General features: G+C 41.6%; 1 protein-coding gene across 1 annotated transcript in view; it reads left to right on the forward strand.

The window, feature by feature from the left end:
- The first annotated feature begins 12,607 nt into the window (after positions 1-12,607).
- Positions 12,608-18,222, forward strand: part of LOC308674513 (uncharacterized protein) — a 55,641-nt gene continuing 50,026 nt past the window's right edge. Inside the window, exon 1 of the mRNA XM_081339049.1 lies at positions 12,608-12,991. The gene's annotated coding sequence lies outside the window, so the exon portion shown is untranslated. The remainder of the gene's footprint in view (positions 12,992-18,222) is intronic.

Raw genomic sequence — 18,222 nt, forward strand, 5'->3', positions numbered from 1 at the left:
ACACTGTGCACGAGTTGTGGCCTCCAAGTGCTCTTCAATGGTAGTCCCATGCAGTGTATTGCAGTAATCCATACATGAGACGTTTGGGGCTAGAGTGACTGAGTGCAAGGACTTCCAGTCCAAGAAAGGGTCCAACTGCTGCACAACATGAGGTTGTGGAAAGGGTGTCCTAGCCGCAGCTGCTAACTACTCTTAAAGCAGGAGTCACAAATCCAGGAGAACTCCAAAGTTGTGGACTTGGTCTGTCTGGAGTAGTGCAACCATATCTGGAACTAAAGTTGTTAAAGTCCCGGATCTTAAAGCTCCATGCACCCAAAGCCACTCAATCTTTCCAGCCAAAGCCTGTTGTCTCCCCATTCAGGCCACATTGCCTCCAGGCTCTGCGAGAGGGCAGTGACAGCATCACTTGGATCACCAGAGGTGGAAATATAAAGTTGGGTATCATACTTATATTTCAACCTGTGGTGATGAATATTCTCACTCAGTGGCTTCATATAGATTTTAAAAACAAGTGGAGAGAATACCAGGCCCTGTGGCACACCACAAAGGAGTGGCTGTCGGTTGGACCTCTCACTCCCTATCAACACCAATTGGGACTGGCCTTGGAGAAAGGTGCCAAACCAGCACTAGACTCTGCTGCCAAGCTCCAAACCCCATAGCTAGCTCAAAAGGATACCATAATTGATGGCACTGAAAGCCACTGAGAGGTCAAGGAGAGCAAGGAATGGTTACACTACGCCCATCCCACTCACCAGAGATCATCGACAGGTGCAACAATGCTGTTTCTGTCAGGCCAGATTCGAGAGGTGTAGATAATCCATTTCATCCAGGATCTTATGAAGCTGCCAAGGAACCCTTTTTTAAAAGTATGTTTTATTATTTTTTTAAACATAATCACCTTAATATTCGGTAAACAGTGCGTTGTCTGGGTTCACATTTAACAAACATTCACTAACAGTTAATTTCTATAATATATAATCCACATAATAACTTTACTTGATTTTCTCTTTTTCCCATATTGTTCTCTTTTACTAACCTTAAGTTAATACAATTCTTATTGTTTTAATGAATGATAATTAAGTATAAAAGTTTCTCTACAAATAATATTCACATCAATATAATATTCCTTTTCTATCTAATTGTTCTGGTTAGTTCATCATATATCCTGTTTACAGTTCTTGTTTACATTTGTTTTTCCCACAATGTTCTAAACATTTTTACTGGTTAAGATTTTTTCACAGTTAGTTACATTTAAATATTTAGATCTGTTTTTTCTCATGAAAACCAACCCAATACTTTTACCTTTCTTAAGGAATAAATAAGGATAAAAAGAGAAAAAAGAAGAGTGAGAATAAAAAAAGAATAAAATAAAAAGATAGTATGCTACTTAAAATCCCTATTTCCTATATATTTATTTCCAAAATTTTTCATTCTTTTTTACCGTAATTGAAAATGTATTTAGTCTTTAAATATTCCATTTAATAAATCTAATCCATTTAGCTCTTAGTCAAAACACTTTTTAAATACTTTTATAATTTTCTTAAAGTCAATCACCTTTAGATATCTAAAACATTTCCTTTATATAGGCCATTCCAACTCTTTTATATTACTCATATAAAAATAAAAGAAAAAGGAGAAAGAAAAAAAATACTATGTTAGTTGAGGGGCTCTTCCCTCTTAAAGTCAAATTCACATCCAAATTTTTTCTATTTCTTTAACCATTCTCAAATAGGTGTTTCTTTTTTAAATATTCTCTCTGATAGGCCCTATCTATTTTTTAAATTTTCACTTTAGCCTTTTTCTTTTGCCCAATATCTTTCTTAATCAATATGTTGTGCTGGGTCAAAGAATCTTTCCATATTTTTATAGGTGTTACTGTAGATATAAAAAGTAAGTCAAGTACAGTATCTGTTAGAGGCATTTGCACACTCATTTTTGTTGAACATCTTTTTCCTTCTTTTTCTCCCTACTTCTCTTGTCATTTTTTGTCTCTCCAGTTCTAGTGTTTTTCCTGGCATCTCTGTAGTCCATTCTGTCCAGTCTTTTTCTTATCCTCAGGTTTATTTTGTGGTGTTGAAATATAGGTTGTCTTTTCCAAATCCAGTATTTCTTGTAAGTTTTTTTCCCCACTTGGATTAAATCATACTTCTTTGTTTTATGAGATTCCATCTTTCAGTCTCTATCCTTGAATTTGTTTTCAATTATCTGTTTTATCTGTTCCTTCTCTGTTATATTTTCCTGAAATTTTTTGTTGTTGTAAAGTTGAATTGGAGATGAGTTGGTTTATATTTTCAATTATTTTGGATTTCTTTGTGATTTGAAATCATTGTTATCTGAATTAGTTGCAACATATCATATATCTCCTCTTGAAAAGTATTTATTTTTTCTTGATAAGTTATTTCTATAAATCTCTGATTTTCCATGAAGACCAAGAATCCAAATTTTATTTTCTCTGGAAATAGCTTTGAGGTCAGAGTTAAATAGATACTTATAATCCAGAGAGTTCAAAACAGTTTTTTCCCCCTAAAGTTTGTAAGTCTCACTTTATCTACAGCCCAGGTTATTATTTTTTGTCACAGCTGTTCTCTATTGTTAAAGCTTTGAAGGTCACAAGTAGAGATTAGCTTTTTCCAGATTTTACCAAGTCCTGCATGAAAGCCATTGCTGTTATAGTCTTCATCCACCAGTAGATGTCAGCACTGGTTTATTTTTCAAATTTTGGTCCTCCATAAAAGGTTTAGTTCACTGCTTCCGTTAGCAAAAGGGTAGGGCAAAAATCCCCCCCTTCATTTTTGGAGGTTTTTTGTTTCTTGGGAATTTTTTTCCCCTTCAGGAAAGTTGATAGACAGGATAGAGAAAATTGAGGTTCTTACCCAGATTCAAGCACGCTGTTTATGATCAGCTTAAAATAGTACTTTTGACTTCGGTTGCTTACATCTTGGGATAGACTCTGAAGTTAGGCTAGCCTTTCTCCTGTTGGTTTCTGGAAGACTTCTCCTGGACCAATCAGGTCGACCGCCATCTCTCTGAGGTTCCCAGGACTTCCTTCATTGCCGCCTCTTCGGGGTGGCTTCTGGCCCTTTTAGGGTCCCCTAACAGGAAGAAACTCAGCCAGAGGGCACAGAGTCCCGAACCCCTCAACTGCTGCGCTGTGCACAGGACTGGAAGTCTCACCCAGCAACACCTTTTTTTACCACCTTCCTAGAAAGGCTGGACATAAATTATCCTGCCTTTCTAAATTTTTTAGGAAAACTGGACATAAATTGTTCAGGCAGGTGGAATCAAGTAATAGTTTCTTGAGCAGGGAGTATATCAGGGCCTCCTTAAAAGACCCGGGGATGGGGTCTGTTCCTGTAATAAAGAACGTATCACTGCTTGAACCCATCTGACAGTCACCATTCTGGAGGCTTTTACCAACTAGAAGAGACAAGGATCTAATTGACAGGCAGTTGCACTGACAGTGTCAAGGGCCCTGTCCACTTCATCAGATCCAACAGAATCAAACTGTTCTCAGATGGTAGCAAAACACTTCACAAACAAAAGACACTTTATTGGAGGGCTTTCATAAATTACATTAACAGAGTGGGAGACTAACATTCTACAGCAGATATTATAAAACATTTCAGTCAATAGGCTCCATTGTAACATTTTACATAAGATTTAAAAACCCAAATATTAGATTTTGCTGAGTCCTATCAACAGCAACAATGTTGACCATTGAGACCAAAGAAAGTTCATCATCAAGTAAGGCTGGGCCTTTGAACATTCCTGAAACAAGTACAAGCACAAAATCTCTAGTAACTAGAAAAGGGGTCTTTATGTAATATATTCTCCATCTCCTAATTTTTAAATTTTGGCTCTACTTTTAAGAGAGACTATACTATATTAACAAACTTCCACTAACTTTCCAGCCTTGCAGAAAAAAAATAACAAATCCCTCTTGTACTGTTTGATGCACTAGAAAATGGCTATATTGTAATTAGGACATCACATTGTATAAAAACTTGTTTATTTCCTTTAGTGTTATGCATATCACCATATTGTGACCATTATATAGTTATCCTAAATGGACATTTGGGGTGAGGTAAATGGACACTGCCTTTGTTATAATACAAATGATGTCACTTCCGTATTTGTGTTATTTGGACAATTAATCAAAACAATGGAAGTGCATAATTTATGGTGTTTGTCTTATAAGCATCATAATGCACATAATATTAATATCCTCATTGTTTTTACTGGATGCCTAAGTTATCATATGAGTCGATTTGTATCTGTTTGCTTCCTGTATCCACCTTATCTCATATATTTATGTGGAAGTAGGAATGGAAATATTTGAAAAAGTGAGTATATGAGACCCAATCAAAGCAAGCAAGCAAGCAAACAAACAAAAATCCAAGATTTTCAGCATATAGCTTGTGAAAAAACACTAGAATGAAGATTTCTAAGAAGACAAAACAAGAGGTGATTCTAAAAATATAAAGTGATTCTGAAAAGTTCCTCAAAAGAAGAAATAATTCCCATATGAAATAGAGTAGACAATGTCACTCAGCTGGAAAAATACCAGGAATACATGCAAATATTATTTGGCTGGGACCAGCCAAGCCTAACAGGAAGCTATAAAATGACAAGTGTAATACTTCTGAGCCATCACACAGAGACTGAGGTATTGTGCAGCGTAAATGCCTCTCCTGGATTTTTTTTGGGGGGGGGGAAACATTATTCCTAGCTGGCCAGGTAGACTTTGAACTTGAAGGAGATGCATGATTGGGGAAAAAAAGGAAGTGTCATTTTTAGTTCAGAACATAAACAATAATAATTGTAAACTAGAATTTGTTTCTAAGTTAGCACTGATGTTAGCATGTGCAGTGTATGCTGGGCTGGCATACACGTGTAGCAGCCGCAGCAGGAGGCGCGGAGCTGGACAGCTCCGTGCAGGAACTGAGTTCGGATTTAAAAGGATTGGCCCAGGTAACTGTTGCCCCCAGTTCAGACCACGTTTACACCAATAAAGATTGTGCTCACACCTACGCCTGTGTCTCATTGATCCGCGAACCTGATTTAACAGTGGTGACGAAGGTGGGATAGGCGTCTTATAACCACTCTTGACAGATTACACCTGGACAGAGTGGCAGCGGACGCTGAATACCCAAAGACCCCCAGAGAATTCTCTAAGGGGGACTCCATATGGGCAAGGAACTACGGCTCAGGTCATGTATGGGTGCAGGGGGAAGTGGTTGAGAGAACAGGCCCATTGTCATACATTGTAAGGGTGGAGGGGGGCCTCCAATGGAGGAGACATGTTGACCAGCTCAGGCGACGGGACCCTGAAAAAGTTCCAGCCAGTAACAACCAGGAGGAGCTTCCCGGACCTGAACTCACTCAAAAGGACAAAGGGGGCACTAAGGAAAGGGGAGTGGCTGCCCAACCGTGGTCGTGGGGACAATTCCTACCCTTTCCACAGTGGAACAATCATAACGGGGCCATGACACATTCCACAGTACCAGGGAGCCCTCATAACTTTGGGTCCAAGGAGGTCAGTCACCACGCCACACCTGAAACATCATCACTGGTACCTGGGGCTCACCACAACCTCAGGCCTAACAACTCATTTTGCAACACCTCGCCGGAAGGGGGGGAACCCGTGAGGCAATCTAGCCGGTCCCATAGGCCTCCTGCGTACCTCTCAGACTATGTGCGGACTTGAGGGGGAGCATGGGGGTTTTGGGGGGCCAAATTGTATATAGTTATGTTGGGGGGGAAGAATTTGGAAATTGTGAACTCATGTGGGCGTTGTCTATTCTTATGGGGGGAGGGGTGCAGTGTATGCTGGGCTGGCATACACGTGTAGCAGCCGCAGCAGGAGGCGTGGAGCTGGACAGCTCCGTGCAGGAACTGAGTTCGGCGGCAAAGCCGGATTTAAAAGGATTGGCTGCCTGGCCGGCGGGAAACCAGGGTTCAAACCTATTGGTCAGGCATTCACCTGGCCAGGTATAAAGCATGCCCAGGTAACCGTTGCCCCCAGTTCAGACCAGCTTACATTAATAAAGATTGTGCTCACACCTATGCCTGCGTCTCATTGATCCGCGAACCCGATTTAACAGCATGGAAGCAGAAAGTTTAGCAGAAAATCTTGGATTGTAAGTGGCCTTTTCCACTAAGTTTTCTAATGAAGCCAGAACGTCTTGTTGGCTAAACCTTTGCTGTTACAAGTAGTCTTCAATTTACAACCACAATTGTGTCCAAAATTCCTGTCGCTAAGTAAAAAATTTGTTAAGTGAGTTTTGCCCATTTTACAACCTTTCTTGCCACAGTTGTTAAGTGAATCACTACAAGGCTTCGACTCAACCCTGACAAGACTGAGTGGCTGTGCGTACCGGCATCTCGGGATATTCAGGATATACCATCTCTTTCTATGGGGGGTGAGTTACTACCCCCCGTAGATAGGGCTCGCAACTTGGGAGTCCTCCTAGATTCACAGCTTTCTTTAGAAGACCATACAGTAGCTGTGACTAGGGGGGCCTTCGCCCAGGTTCACCTGGTGCGCCAGTTGCGGCCCTATTTAGACCAGGATGCCTTACGTACGGTCACTCATGCGCTCGTGTCCTCTCGTTTGGACTACTGCAACGCTCTCTACATGGGGCTGCCCTTGAAGACCACTTGGAGGCTCCAACTGGTACAGAATGCAGCCGCGAGAGTTGTGCTGGGAGTTTCCCAATACTCCCATGTTATACCTCTGCTCTGCGAGCTGCATTGGCTTCCAGTTGTCTTCCAGGTGAGATTCAAGGTGCTGGTATTGACCTATAAAGCCCTACATGGCATGGGTACGGAATACCTTGGGGAGCACCTGCGGCCGGCATCAACTTCCCTCCACCCAGTACGCTCCCACAGAGAGGGCCTCCTCAGGGTGCCACTGGTCAAAGAATGCCGACTGGTGGCCCCCAGGGGGAGGGCGTTCTCTGTGAGCACGCTGGATTTATGGAATCGTCTTCCGGTTGAGCTCCGGATGGCACCCGACCTGCGCTCCTTCCGGCGCGATCTAAAGACTTATCTCTTTGAACAAGCTGGCCTCGCCTGATGGGATGGGGTTGGGTTTTATTACTTTTAATTGTGTTTTAACCTATTGTAAGAGTTGTGGGCATTTTGTTTAATCTCTTTTAATTTTTGTATTTTGTCTTTTAACATGTACTGCCCTGTTCACCGCCCTGAGTCCCTCGGGAGAAGGGCAGTATACAAATAAAATTAATAAATAAAATAAATAAGTAAAGTGTTACTGTTCTGTTCCAGCCTATGACCGCCGCAGTTTGCTTCAAGGACAACCCCTTTTTAAAAAAATCAATAGGCTGGAAAAACCCAATCTAAATTTATTTACAGTTCCAAATAATAAAGTCCTTCAAACAAAAAAGCAGCAGAATATTTTCCTTAACAAAAATAAATTACTCAAACATCAAACAAGAGTCAAACAGGAAGATTAGCTAGAACAGACCAGGATTTCCTTTGGATTTCTATGACCGGTTGCCTTCAGCAACCAGCACCGCCCACACCTTCCCCTTTTATTAACAGCCCCAAGGTGTGGCTTCTCAATGCCTTCTCCTCCTTTTGCTGAATTGCTTCATAGACTTCCTCTGGTCTGCTCTGCTCGACTGCCTTCTGCTTCTATCTAGCATCTCTAAACAGATTCAGATGTGACTCCTCTGAGTTTGAACCCTCCTCCTCACACAGCTGAGTCTTATAATGAACACGATTGGAGGGGCCCAGCTGTTCCTCTGACTGAGGGTCCTGTGATGCATCAGAGCCTCCCTCTGACACCAAAGGCTCTCCTCCTCAGATCCCTCGGACTCAGCTGCTGGGAGCACAGGCTGACATGGAATCACAACACTTATGTTAGTAACACAGCTAAGTGAATCTGGCATCCCCATTGACTTTGCTTGTCAAAAGGTGGCAAAAGGGGATCACATGACTCCGGGACACTGCAGCCATCATAAATACATGCCAGTTGCCAAGCATTCAAGTTTTGATCATGTGACCACAGGGATGCGGCAACAGTTGTAAGTGTGAAAAACGGTCATGTCACTTTTTTCTTAAAGCCATCATGAAGGAACTCCTCATTTTGTTCAACCTGACATTCCTTTCATTTTCTTGTGTCAAACAGATGTCCTTGAAGATATTCCTTCAATTCTGAGAAAAGGCAAATGCTGCATGCTATCACCTCTGAATGCAATGCCAGTTGGGGTAAGAGCATGTGATCACACTTTATAGCTGTATCTTGGATGGCTCGTGAGGTATGAAGCCCAAGGTTGTCATGGTTACAGCAAAATTTTCTTCTTGAACTTTGAAACTCTGCTTAACTATTGTTTCAAAGTTTTGAGAGCTGTAGTATAGTGCACTGAGCTGATAATTTGTCAGGCTCAAGGAAATCCATTGAAAAATATCATCTGCAGCCCCAACAACTATAACCAGTTTTATTTATTTATTATAATAAAAAAATAATATAGCCACTGAATTCACAAATAGATGACTCTGGGAAGCTTACAATATTTTTAAAAATCCACCATATATACAAATCCATATAATAGAAAAACCAAAAGCACCTCCCTCCCCCAATGGTAACAGCAACACAATCAGATCAGGTTTTGTCTGCAGGCCTGCTGACAAAACCATAGTTTTAGGTCTTTTTGGAAAAGCAACAGGATGGGAGACAAATGTACTTGTGATTGGGAGAATAATGTCCCATAAAAAAGGGACCATCACCATGTTTTTCTGCCAAGTCTAGAATTTGATTTTTTTTCTTTTGTTGGTGACGCTTTGAGATTATATTGCCTCTACCTCAATTCCCAATAACTCTGCCAACTGAAGTGAAAGAACAAATGCACGCAAACATACTGGAGCTTAGCACATCAGTACTGCCATCTGTTGGTGATGTATTACTTTGCAGACATTATTTTTCATTATACTTGTATCATCTTATGCAACTCATCCTTTTCCTTCTCCTTTTGAATGTCAAATATATATATATATATATATATATAGGAGATATGGATCTTTGGTTATTCGGGTTTTTCCCCCGTAGAACTAAAGGTGTAGGAGCGACGTTTCGACGGAATCCCATCCGTCATCATCAGGCTGGTGGCTTCTGCTTCCTTCTTCTGGGAGAAGCATGTGGCTGTTTGTTCCTCTTTTTTAAACTGCCAGAGGGGGTGTGTTTTGTGGGTGGAGGTGTGCTCTGATTGGGTGGGGGATTAGGTGTGTTTTGATTGGGTGGGAGTGTGTTTTGAATGGGGGGTGTGTTCTGATTGGTTGGGGGTGTGTTTTGAGTGGATGGGCTGGTCTCAGCTGCCAGCCCCAGACCTGAGCTGGTGAGTTGTGCTGCTTTTGTTCGGCTTCGTGTTTGTGGTGGTGCCATGTTTTATAGTGGGTGTCAGTTTGCCTATTGTGTGGTTTGGTGGGGTTTAAAGTGGCTGATGTTGCAGCTGTAGTTAGGTTTCTGTTTTGTGGTTGTGCGTCGTTGTCGTTGTGGGTTCGGATTTGCTTTTTGAATGGTTGTGTGGTGGTGATGTCATGTGATGTTATCATGAGTTTGGGTCTGGTATCATTCTTGGTGGTTGGGACTCGTCTGTCAATCAAGGTGGGTTTCCAAATGGCTGGTAGGCGAGAGGTATCATCTCGTTTGTTCATGCTGTGGGGGCGTTTTTCTATCTCAATGGCTTCTCTGATTATTCTGTTGTTAAAATGTTCTATTTTGGCGATAGTTTTGGTTTTTTTAAAATCAATTTCATGTCCCGTGGCTTCAAAGTGTTGGAACAGGGATGAAGTTTGTTCTCCCTTTCTGAGTGAGTTTCTGTGCTCTTCAATGCGTGCACTTATTCTTCTGTTGGTCTGTCCGATGTATGTGGTGGGGCAGGTGGTGCATGGGATTTCGTATACTCCTTGGTTTTCTAAGCCAATTATGTCCTTGGGGTTTCTTAGGATGGTGGATATTTTTCTGTCTGTGTAGAATGCTGTTTTGATGTTGTGTTTTTGGAGGACCTTGCTGATTCTGTCTGTGGTCCCTTTTAAGTATGGGAGGAGGGCTTTGCCATTTTCTTGTTCTCTGTCTTGGGTTTTTGTGGGTGTCTCTCTTCGGATTAAGTTGGTAATCGTGTTTCTTTGGAATCCATTGGCTGTTAGTACATTAGTGAGAGTGTGTAGTTCGGTTTTTTGGTGTTGTTCGTCAGCTAGGTGTTTTGTTCTGGAGATGAGTGTCTTGGCTACGGAGTTGATCTGTGCTGGGTGGTGGTGTGAGAGTGCGTTCAGATAGCGGTTTGTGTGTGTTTTTTTATGGTAGATAGTGTGTCCTAGGGAGCCGTTGGATTTCTTGTAGACTAAGACATCAAGGAAGGGAAGTTGATTGTTAGCTTGTTTCCATGGTGAATTGTATTTTGGGGTGTAGGCTATTGAGGTGTGTGAGGAAGTCATCCAGTTTTTCTTTGCCGTGTGGCCAGATTACGAAGGTGTCATCTACGTATCTGAGCCAGAGTTTGGGTTTGTGGTTGGATTTTTCTAGAGCGAGGGTTTCAAAGTGTTCCATGTAGAGGTTTGCGATGACAGGTGAAAGGGGTGATTTTATTGATTTTAAAAAAACCAAAACTATCGCCAAAATTGAACATTTTAACAACAGAATAATCAGAGAAGCCATTGAGATAGAAAAACGCCCCCACAGCATGAACAAACGAGATGATACCTCTCGCCTACCAGCCATTTGGAAACCCACCTTGATTGACAGACGATTATGTCTTTGGGGTTTCTTAGGATGGTGGATATTTTTCTGTCTGTGTAGAATGCTGTTTTGATGTTGTGTTTTTGGAGGATCTTGCTGATTCTGTCTGTGGTCCCTGTATCCTATATGTGTGTGTGTGTGTGTGTGTGTGTGTGTGTATATATATATATATATATATATATATATATATATATATATATATATACACCGTATATATATATATATATATATATATATATATATATATATATATATATATATATATATATATATATATGTAGATCTAGAGTCTCGGGTTTCTTCCCGCGTTCCTTTCATCTTCAGAAAGTTGTGGCGACGTTTCGACGAAATCCCATCCGTCATCATCAGGCCGGAGTGTCTCTCCTGCTGCTTCCAGGAGCAATGCGTGGTCTGGCTGTTCTTTTCCTTCCAACTGCCGGTGGGGCTGTGTTCTGACTGGGTGGAGGCGTGGCTGCTTTCTGATTGGGTGGGGGTGTCCTCCGACTGGGTGGAGGCGTGGTTGTCTTCTGATTGAGTGGAGGCGTGGCTGTCTTCTGATTGGGTGGATGCGTGGTTGTCTTCTGATTGGTTGGAGGCGTGGCTGTCTTCTGACTGGGTGGGGTGTGTTCTGAATGGGTGGGGTTTTTTGTTGTGTTGTAATATCCTGAGTGTTGTGATTTGGTGTCCTGAGGAGTGGGCTGTGTAGTGGCCTCCAGAGCTTTGGTTTGGCTCCGAGTTCGAGGACCTGCTATGTATCTCTGGTATGGGTCAGTCAGGTTCGTGTGTGCGTTCTTCTGCTTGGGTGATGGCACTTTTGCTTGACAACCACGCATCCACCCAATCAGAAGACAGCCACGCCTCCACTCAATCAGAAGACAACCACGCCTCCATGCATTTCTGACTCCTTAGTCGTCATCAGTCAGCTATACCCTTCTGAGATTCGAACCTGGGCTGATTGCATACAAGTCAGAAATGCATCTCAGTTTCCCTTTAATTCTTTGTTAGTAATTTACACAAATATATGAATTGCCCGTTGTGACTACTGCCTGTTTGATAGCCTTCAAGATAGGCTGAAAACAGGAAATAAAGATTTGCCCCATGTTTGGGGCCTAGCAAGGTAATCTAAATAGTTAACATTTGAAACATATCTTCCCTTGCAGAAAAAAAAAAAGCTAACAGAGTGAGAGGGACCTTGTGGCTTAGAGGCAAATAACACTGCCTTGTATGCAATCAGCCCAGGTTCGAATCTCAGAAGGGTATAGATGACTGATGACGACTAAGGAGTCAGAAATGCATCTCAGTTTCCCTTTAATTCTTTGTTAGTAATTTACACAAATATATATATATATATATATATATATATATATATATATATATATATATATATATATATATATATATATATATATATATATATATATATATATATATATATATATATATATATATATATATATATATATATATATATATATATATATATATATATGTGTTTTCTGAGGTATATATATATGCCTTTTACTGCTTTTGAGGTCATACACATTTAAAGGATCTCAAGCTAATGCTGGGTTTTGACCTCCAAATCAAAGACTATTTTTCACTGTACAGCTTAAGTAGTAATTAAAAACGTTTTAACAAATTATTGCATTCATCAGGGCTTTGTATGTACTTTTATCTATTACTATTGGAAGTCGCTCTTCTGAGATCCCAGCTGGCGATTCCAATTAATATTGGGGGGAAAACAAACACTATTGATCGCATTGACTTGGCACATCTCTGTTTTTCGCCCTCCTTTTTTTAATGCCATAAACATTTAAAGCGATTAAATCAACGCTATTTACCCGTCCCCATCACAACCGCCTATTTCTGCGAGCCTCGACTACCGCCAGGGGGCGCTGGTCCGTAGGCAGACGGCAAAGAGCGACGAGTCCCCGGCTCGCTGCCTGTTTGCCGATTGGCTGAGAACTGGCTTTACGTCCTGACGCGAGGAAGGGCCTGACGTTCGTGCGCTGCTGCCGTAGCCGCGACGAAGCCTGCGCTTCGGCGCTCGTCTCGCGCGCGGTTCTCGGCACCATGGTCCTGGTCGGTTTAAGGTCTGCCTGGACCGGAGCGGGCCGAGGTGGGGCTGGCGTTGCGGCCTCTGAAAAGCAACCTCAGCACTAGGGACGTTCCGTTTCACTTTTCCGGACAGGGCGGTGGGGGGGACCGTGCCCCGGGTTCGCTGCCTCCTGCCAGGTAAGTCGGTCAACCTCCTCCCGCTCCCGTTCCTCCTCCCCCCGCCCCCAGAGTAGAGGGGGGGGGTCTCTAACGTCCCAACCGGAAGTATTTTCCCTGCGTCAAGCCCCGCCCCCTAAAGCAGGGGTAGGCAACCTCGGCTCTTTTAGGACTCATGGACTTCAACTCCCAGAATTCCTGAGCCAGCCAAGCTGGCTCAGGAATTCTGGGAGTTGAAGTCCATGAGTCCTAAAAGAGCCGAGGTTGCCTACCCCTGCCCTAAAGGACGGCTGGCTTCTCTGCTCGATCCCTGCCCCTAATTAGCACCTGATGTGAAAGGACTCCGTTGTGCGACTGTTCGCCCTTGCCGTAAAACGGAGCTTCCTCGAGGTAGGGAAATAGGTTTGTTTCTCCAAGCCATGCCTCTCCGGCGGGAGAGAGGCTGACTTCGGAAAGGACGCATGGGGAGGTTCGGTTGAATCGGGTGGGACTCGCTGGTAAGCCCCAAGACCAGGGGTTAGGCAACCTCGGCTCTTTTATGACTCGTGGACTTCAACTCCCAGAATTCCTGAGTCAGCTATGCCGCTGACTCAGGAATTCTGGGAGTTGAAGTCCACGAGTCATAAAAGAGCCGAGGTTGCCTACCCCTGCCCAAGACGCTGTGCAAAAGCCGTGTCGTACTCCGCCTCTTCTGTCCGTAGTAGGCTAAATGAATGAAAAGAAATGGAGCTCACTTGCAATTTGACCACTGACATGTTTGCTCAAGCCACTGAGCTAAGTAGAGTGCGTTGCTTAGCCGGGGTCTTCAAGAGTACTTCCTGGACAAGCCTGATCATCTGTCATACTTAGGTTTGCCAACTATTTTTGTGAGCAGACAGAACATTCCCTGAAAATGGCTTAAGTGTGCATTGTCCATGAGTCTATGAAACAGCTGGATTAAAAGAAAAAAAATCTTCTTTGTTAGAGCTTTTTTTTTTGAGCCAATAGCTGAAATCTGGCCATGCATTGTTTAATTTGTTTTTATTCTGTTAGAGCGATGGCCCCCAACCTTTTGGGCCCCAGGAGGGACCTGTGGCGAGAAGTTTTTCTGTGGACCAGAGGGGGTGTGGTTTGGCATGCTGCCTGCATCCCATAGATGGGGCTTTGCTTGTTTGTGTGGCCCGGTTTCTGCATGCTGTGGCCTGGTGCGGGACCAGGGACTCTGCCCTAGAGAACTCACAAGGGTTTACAGTTTAAAACATTAAAATCATCATCATCATCATCATCAGGTCCTGTGCCGAGCACATTAGACAGCAAGTGTTTTCCAGTGGTTTTGATCATTTGCAGTATTTTTGGCCTTGTCCCAAGGGACATTGATAATCTTCCTTAAGTATTTGGCGTCAAGTTTTCTGAGACTGGCGTTGTTTCCCCTTTCCTCCCGGAGGTATTCAATGTAGTGCAATTTTTGGATGCCAGTCTTTAGGCGTATATAAGATATGGCCAACAAGGTACATTCGACACTCATTCACAGTTCTTGATAGGTGTTCTAAATCTGATCTTTGTAGTACCTCTTCACTAGCGAGGCTACAATATGAGATGCAGAGGATTCTTCTCAAGCAGCATTGTTAGAAAACATTTAACCATTTCACCATCTTGGTTATACAGTTCCATGTCTCATAAGCATATATTGCAGTTGGTATGATAATACCCTTGAAGAGTTTTATCTTTGTGGTAATACTCATGTGCTGGAAGAAAAATATTCCAGCATCATGAGTGTTTCAAGAATAGATGCATCAGTGTTTCAAAAAACCTTATAAGAAGGTTGGCCTACTGTACTTTTCTTTTTTACAGTAAATTATTATAATTTCAATATAATATGAAATAATAATTGCATATGTGTCCTTAGATAGTCACAGTGATGTTACATTCATGCCACTCATGCTGTTTGCCCTTCTCTGTGACATCTGTGAATGATTGATGGTAACTGATTCTACCCTAGCTTTGAAAAAAGAAATTGCTTACTTGGAAACTTTTGGTTAGTTAATTAAATAAGTTATCAGTAAAGCTGCTTATCTCAAAAATGTCAGTTATGCTGGGTGAGATTTTAGATTGTTTAGTAACGTGGCACTTATCACTATGATATTCTTATGATTATTATCTTATGATTCTTGATATTTGCAAGAATTTAAACCTTTCCTACTATAAAGTGTAATGAGCACTGTATCTGCAGTGGAGCTTTTAACTTTAAATCATAACTTACTAAATTGTAGAATAAAATAGAAAATATTGGAAGCAGCATTCCATGAGATATAAAAGAGTTGTCTACAAAATAATAGTATCTTACTGTGTATCTGTACAACTATAATGGGATTTAATAAGCTTCACTCATTAAATAGTGGGCCATTCAGCCATTTTACTGAAAGATTTACTTTCATGTGGTTACATTTAATTTGTACATATACAAACAGAAGTGAGTGTGCCCTTTTTCTTTTTAAGATATTCATTGTGTTAATTTCTCATTTAAGAAACAGGCCTGTATCCAACTGCTGAGGTGAACATTGTTTTCCTTCATGGCCCCTGAGCTTGGATGATTCTTCCAGGGATTGTTTGGGGTGTGGGGGAGATAGTTTGTTGCATGAAAGGAAAACTTAGTCAAGATTCATTAAATGAAAGTAATGCATTTTTTCCCCTGTTATTCAGATCTGAGTGTTTTAATTTGTAAAGTTTCAGTGTTGATTGTTACACCATACCACAGTTTTGTGCTATGAAAAAATAGTATAAAATATGGAGATCACATATTATGCCTCTTCTTTCCATTTAGCAACGTGAAGGGCTCTAGCAGAGATCAGTTTTACTCCCCCCCCAACCATGCCTTGTTCTACACAGCTCCTTCATGATATAAAATAACCTTCTCCAGCCTAATGTTCTGCAGATACGTTGAACAACAGCTCATTTCATCCACAGCCCCTGTGGGCAATTTATCTTGTTGATGATGATTGATGCTGTAGCCCAACTCATTTATTTTATTTTATTTATTTTATTTTAATCCCATTTATATCCTGCCCTTCTCCGAAGACTCAGGGCGGCTTACAATCTAAGCACAAATCAAATGTGCTTAGCAATAGCCTTCATTCTATGTATATGCCTGCTTATTAGGGCTTTCGCCCCCCCCCCCAAGCGGCTTTATGCATGCAGTATTTAACAATTACTTTTGACATTTGATACCTAGTAGCTAGGCATTTAATTTCCCTAATTTAATTTAAATTAAAATATGAGAAACAAGCATTTTTTTTCTAACCATTGTGAGGAATAAAAAAAATTCAACTCCAAGGATGTTGGAAAACAAAACAAGTTTTATTAAAGCTTTTGCAAAAGCGGTGGAACTCTTGTAATGGCAAATCCCAGAGTCCACACCTGAAGCAATTTTTGCATAGGTTTTTATACCCTGTCCCGTACATCACGCCACATCCTTCCAAAGTGAGTCCAGTTGATAGGCCCACCTGGGCACATGCTTTCCCACCGCCTAGCAACCATTACAATTACCAAACCCTCCAATTATTAGATCAAATGCCCTTTTGCTTCTATCTTACCTTCACTCCCTTTTCTGTAACATCCTGCCTTATCTACAAGGTGAACTGTTACCCAAGCTGGATAATTGCAATTATAAAAGATTTATGTCTTCCCTTGTTTTTCTATAAGAATGCCTGCTTTGTATCTAGAAGCCATGTGTGTAACAGAGTTTATGCTTTGGTTAAACCTGGCTGCACTTTGGTTCTTAATTATACTTTAAAATACTAACTCTAAGCAGTTTTTATAAAGTTTAAAACTTTATAAACACAGGATGCCCTGTGTACGGTCACTCATGCGCTCGTGACCTCTCGCCTAGACTACTGTAATGCTCTCTACATGGGGCTTCCCTTGAAGACCACTCGGAGGCTCCAACTGGTACAGAATGCGGCCGCGAGAGTTGTCCTGGGAGTTTCCCGGTACTCCCATGTTACACCTTTGCTCCGCGAGCTGCATTGGCTACCAGTTGTCTTCCGGGTGAGGTTCAAGGTCTTGGTTATGATCTTTAAGTCCTTACATGGCATGGGTCCGGGTTACCTCGAGGACCACCTGCTGCCGGCGTCAACTCCCCTCCGCCCTGTGCGTGCCCACAGAGAGGGCCTCCTCAGGGTGCCTCCGGTCAGGGAATGTCGACTGGTGGCCCCCAGGGGGAGGGCCTTCTCTGTGGGTGCTCCGGCATTATGGAACCAACTGCCGGTTGAGCTCCGGATGGCATCAGACCTCCGATCCTTCCGCCGCGGGCTGAAGACCCACTTATTTGAATTAGCTGGTCTGGCCTGATGGGGGAATATGGGTTTTTAATTGGTTTTTTAGTATTTTATTATTGTTGTATTTTAATTGGGCACTGGTTTAATTTCCTTTTAACTTTTGTACCGCTATTTATATATGCCCTGTGAACTGCCCTGAGTCCCTCGGGAGAAGGGCGGTATAGAAATCAAATAAAACATAAACATAAACATATATGTTATTCTACAATAGTGTGCACTATTCTAAAAGTATCCTTTAAGTCAGTATATATATTTCTCTATTTCTTCATCTTATTATATGTCCTTTCCCAAATGTATCTTAGATAAGTGCCTCTATATGCCTATTCCTTTAACAGAATTGGAAAATTACAACATATACATTTCTCATACCATGATCCTAAATATTTTTGGGAACACAGGGCATCTTTGATATTGGGTTTATTATGAAATTAGTTATCAGTTGTACTACTAAGTTTTCAAAAATAATTCTTTTTTAGATTGATATGAATGCTAATTTATTATACTGAATTATGGCAGAAACAATTGTTCAATTTTGTACTGCAACATGTATATTTTTTATGTACCTGCATCTTTTATTCCTCCTTAAAAACAGGTTTACAGTCTTTTAAAGCTTGTCTCATTACTTGATTTTCAAGCTGTGGCTGTATTTTTTTCCCCCAATGCATATTGCATAGTACTGTGAAGAGCAAAATGAGGTTGCTTAGGGCTGCATCATTGATGATAATTGTGGAATATACGTCCTTGGTAAATGTCCCGTTCCCCCCCCTCGCCTGTATCATTTTAGCAGTTCTTCTAAAAGTTTTTTGTTTGTTCCACAGTAAAATTTTCTTGTTTGGATTCAGGCATTATTTTTATATAATACTGTTTTTGGTTCTCTTGATTATTAAATTATTATTAAATTATATGGCATTTAGAATTCAGTTTGGACAGAAAATGTTG

This window comes from Vipera berus, assembly GCF_964194415.1.
Source record: "Vipera berus genome assembly, chromosome: 1".
In the NCBI taxonomy this organism is placed as follows: Eukaryota; Metazoa; Chordata; class Lepidosauria; order Squamata; family Viperidae; genus Vipera; species Vipera berus.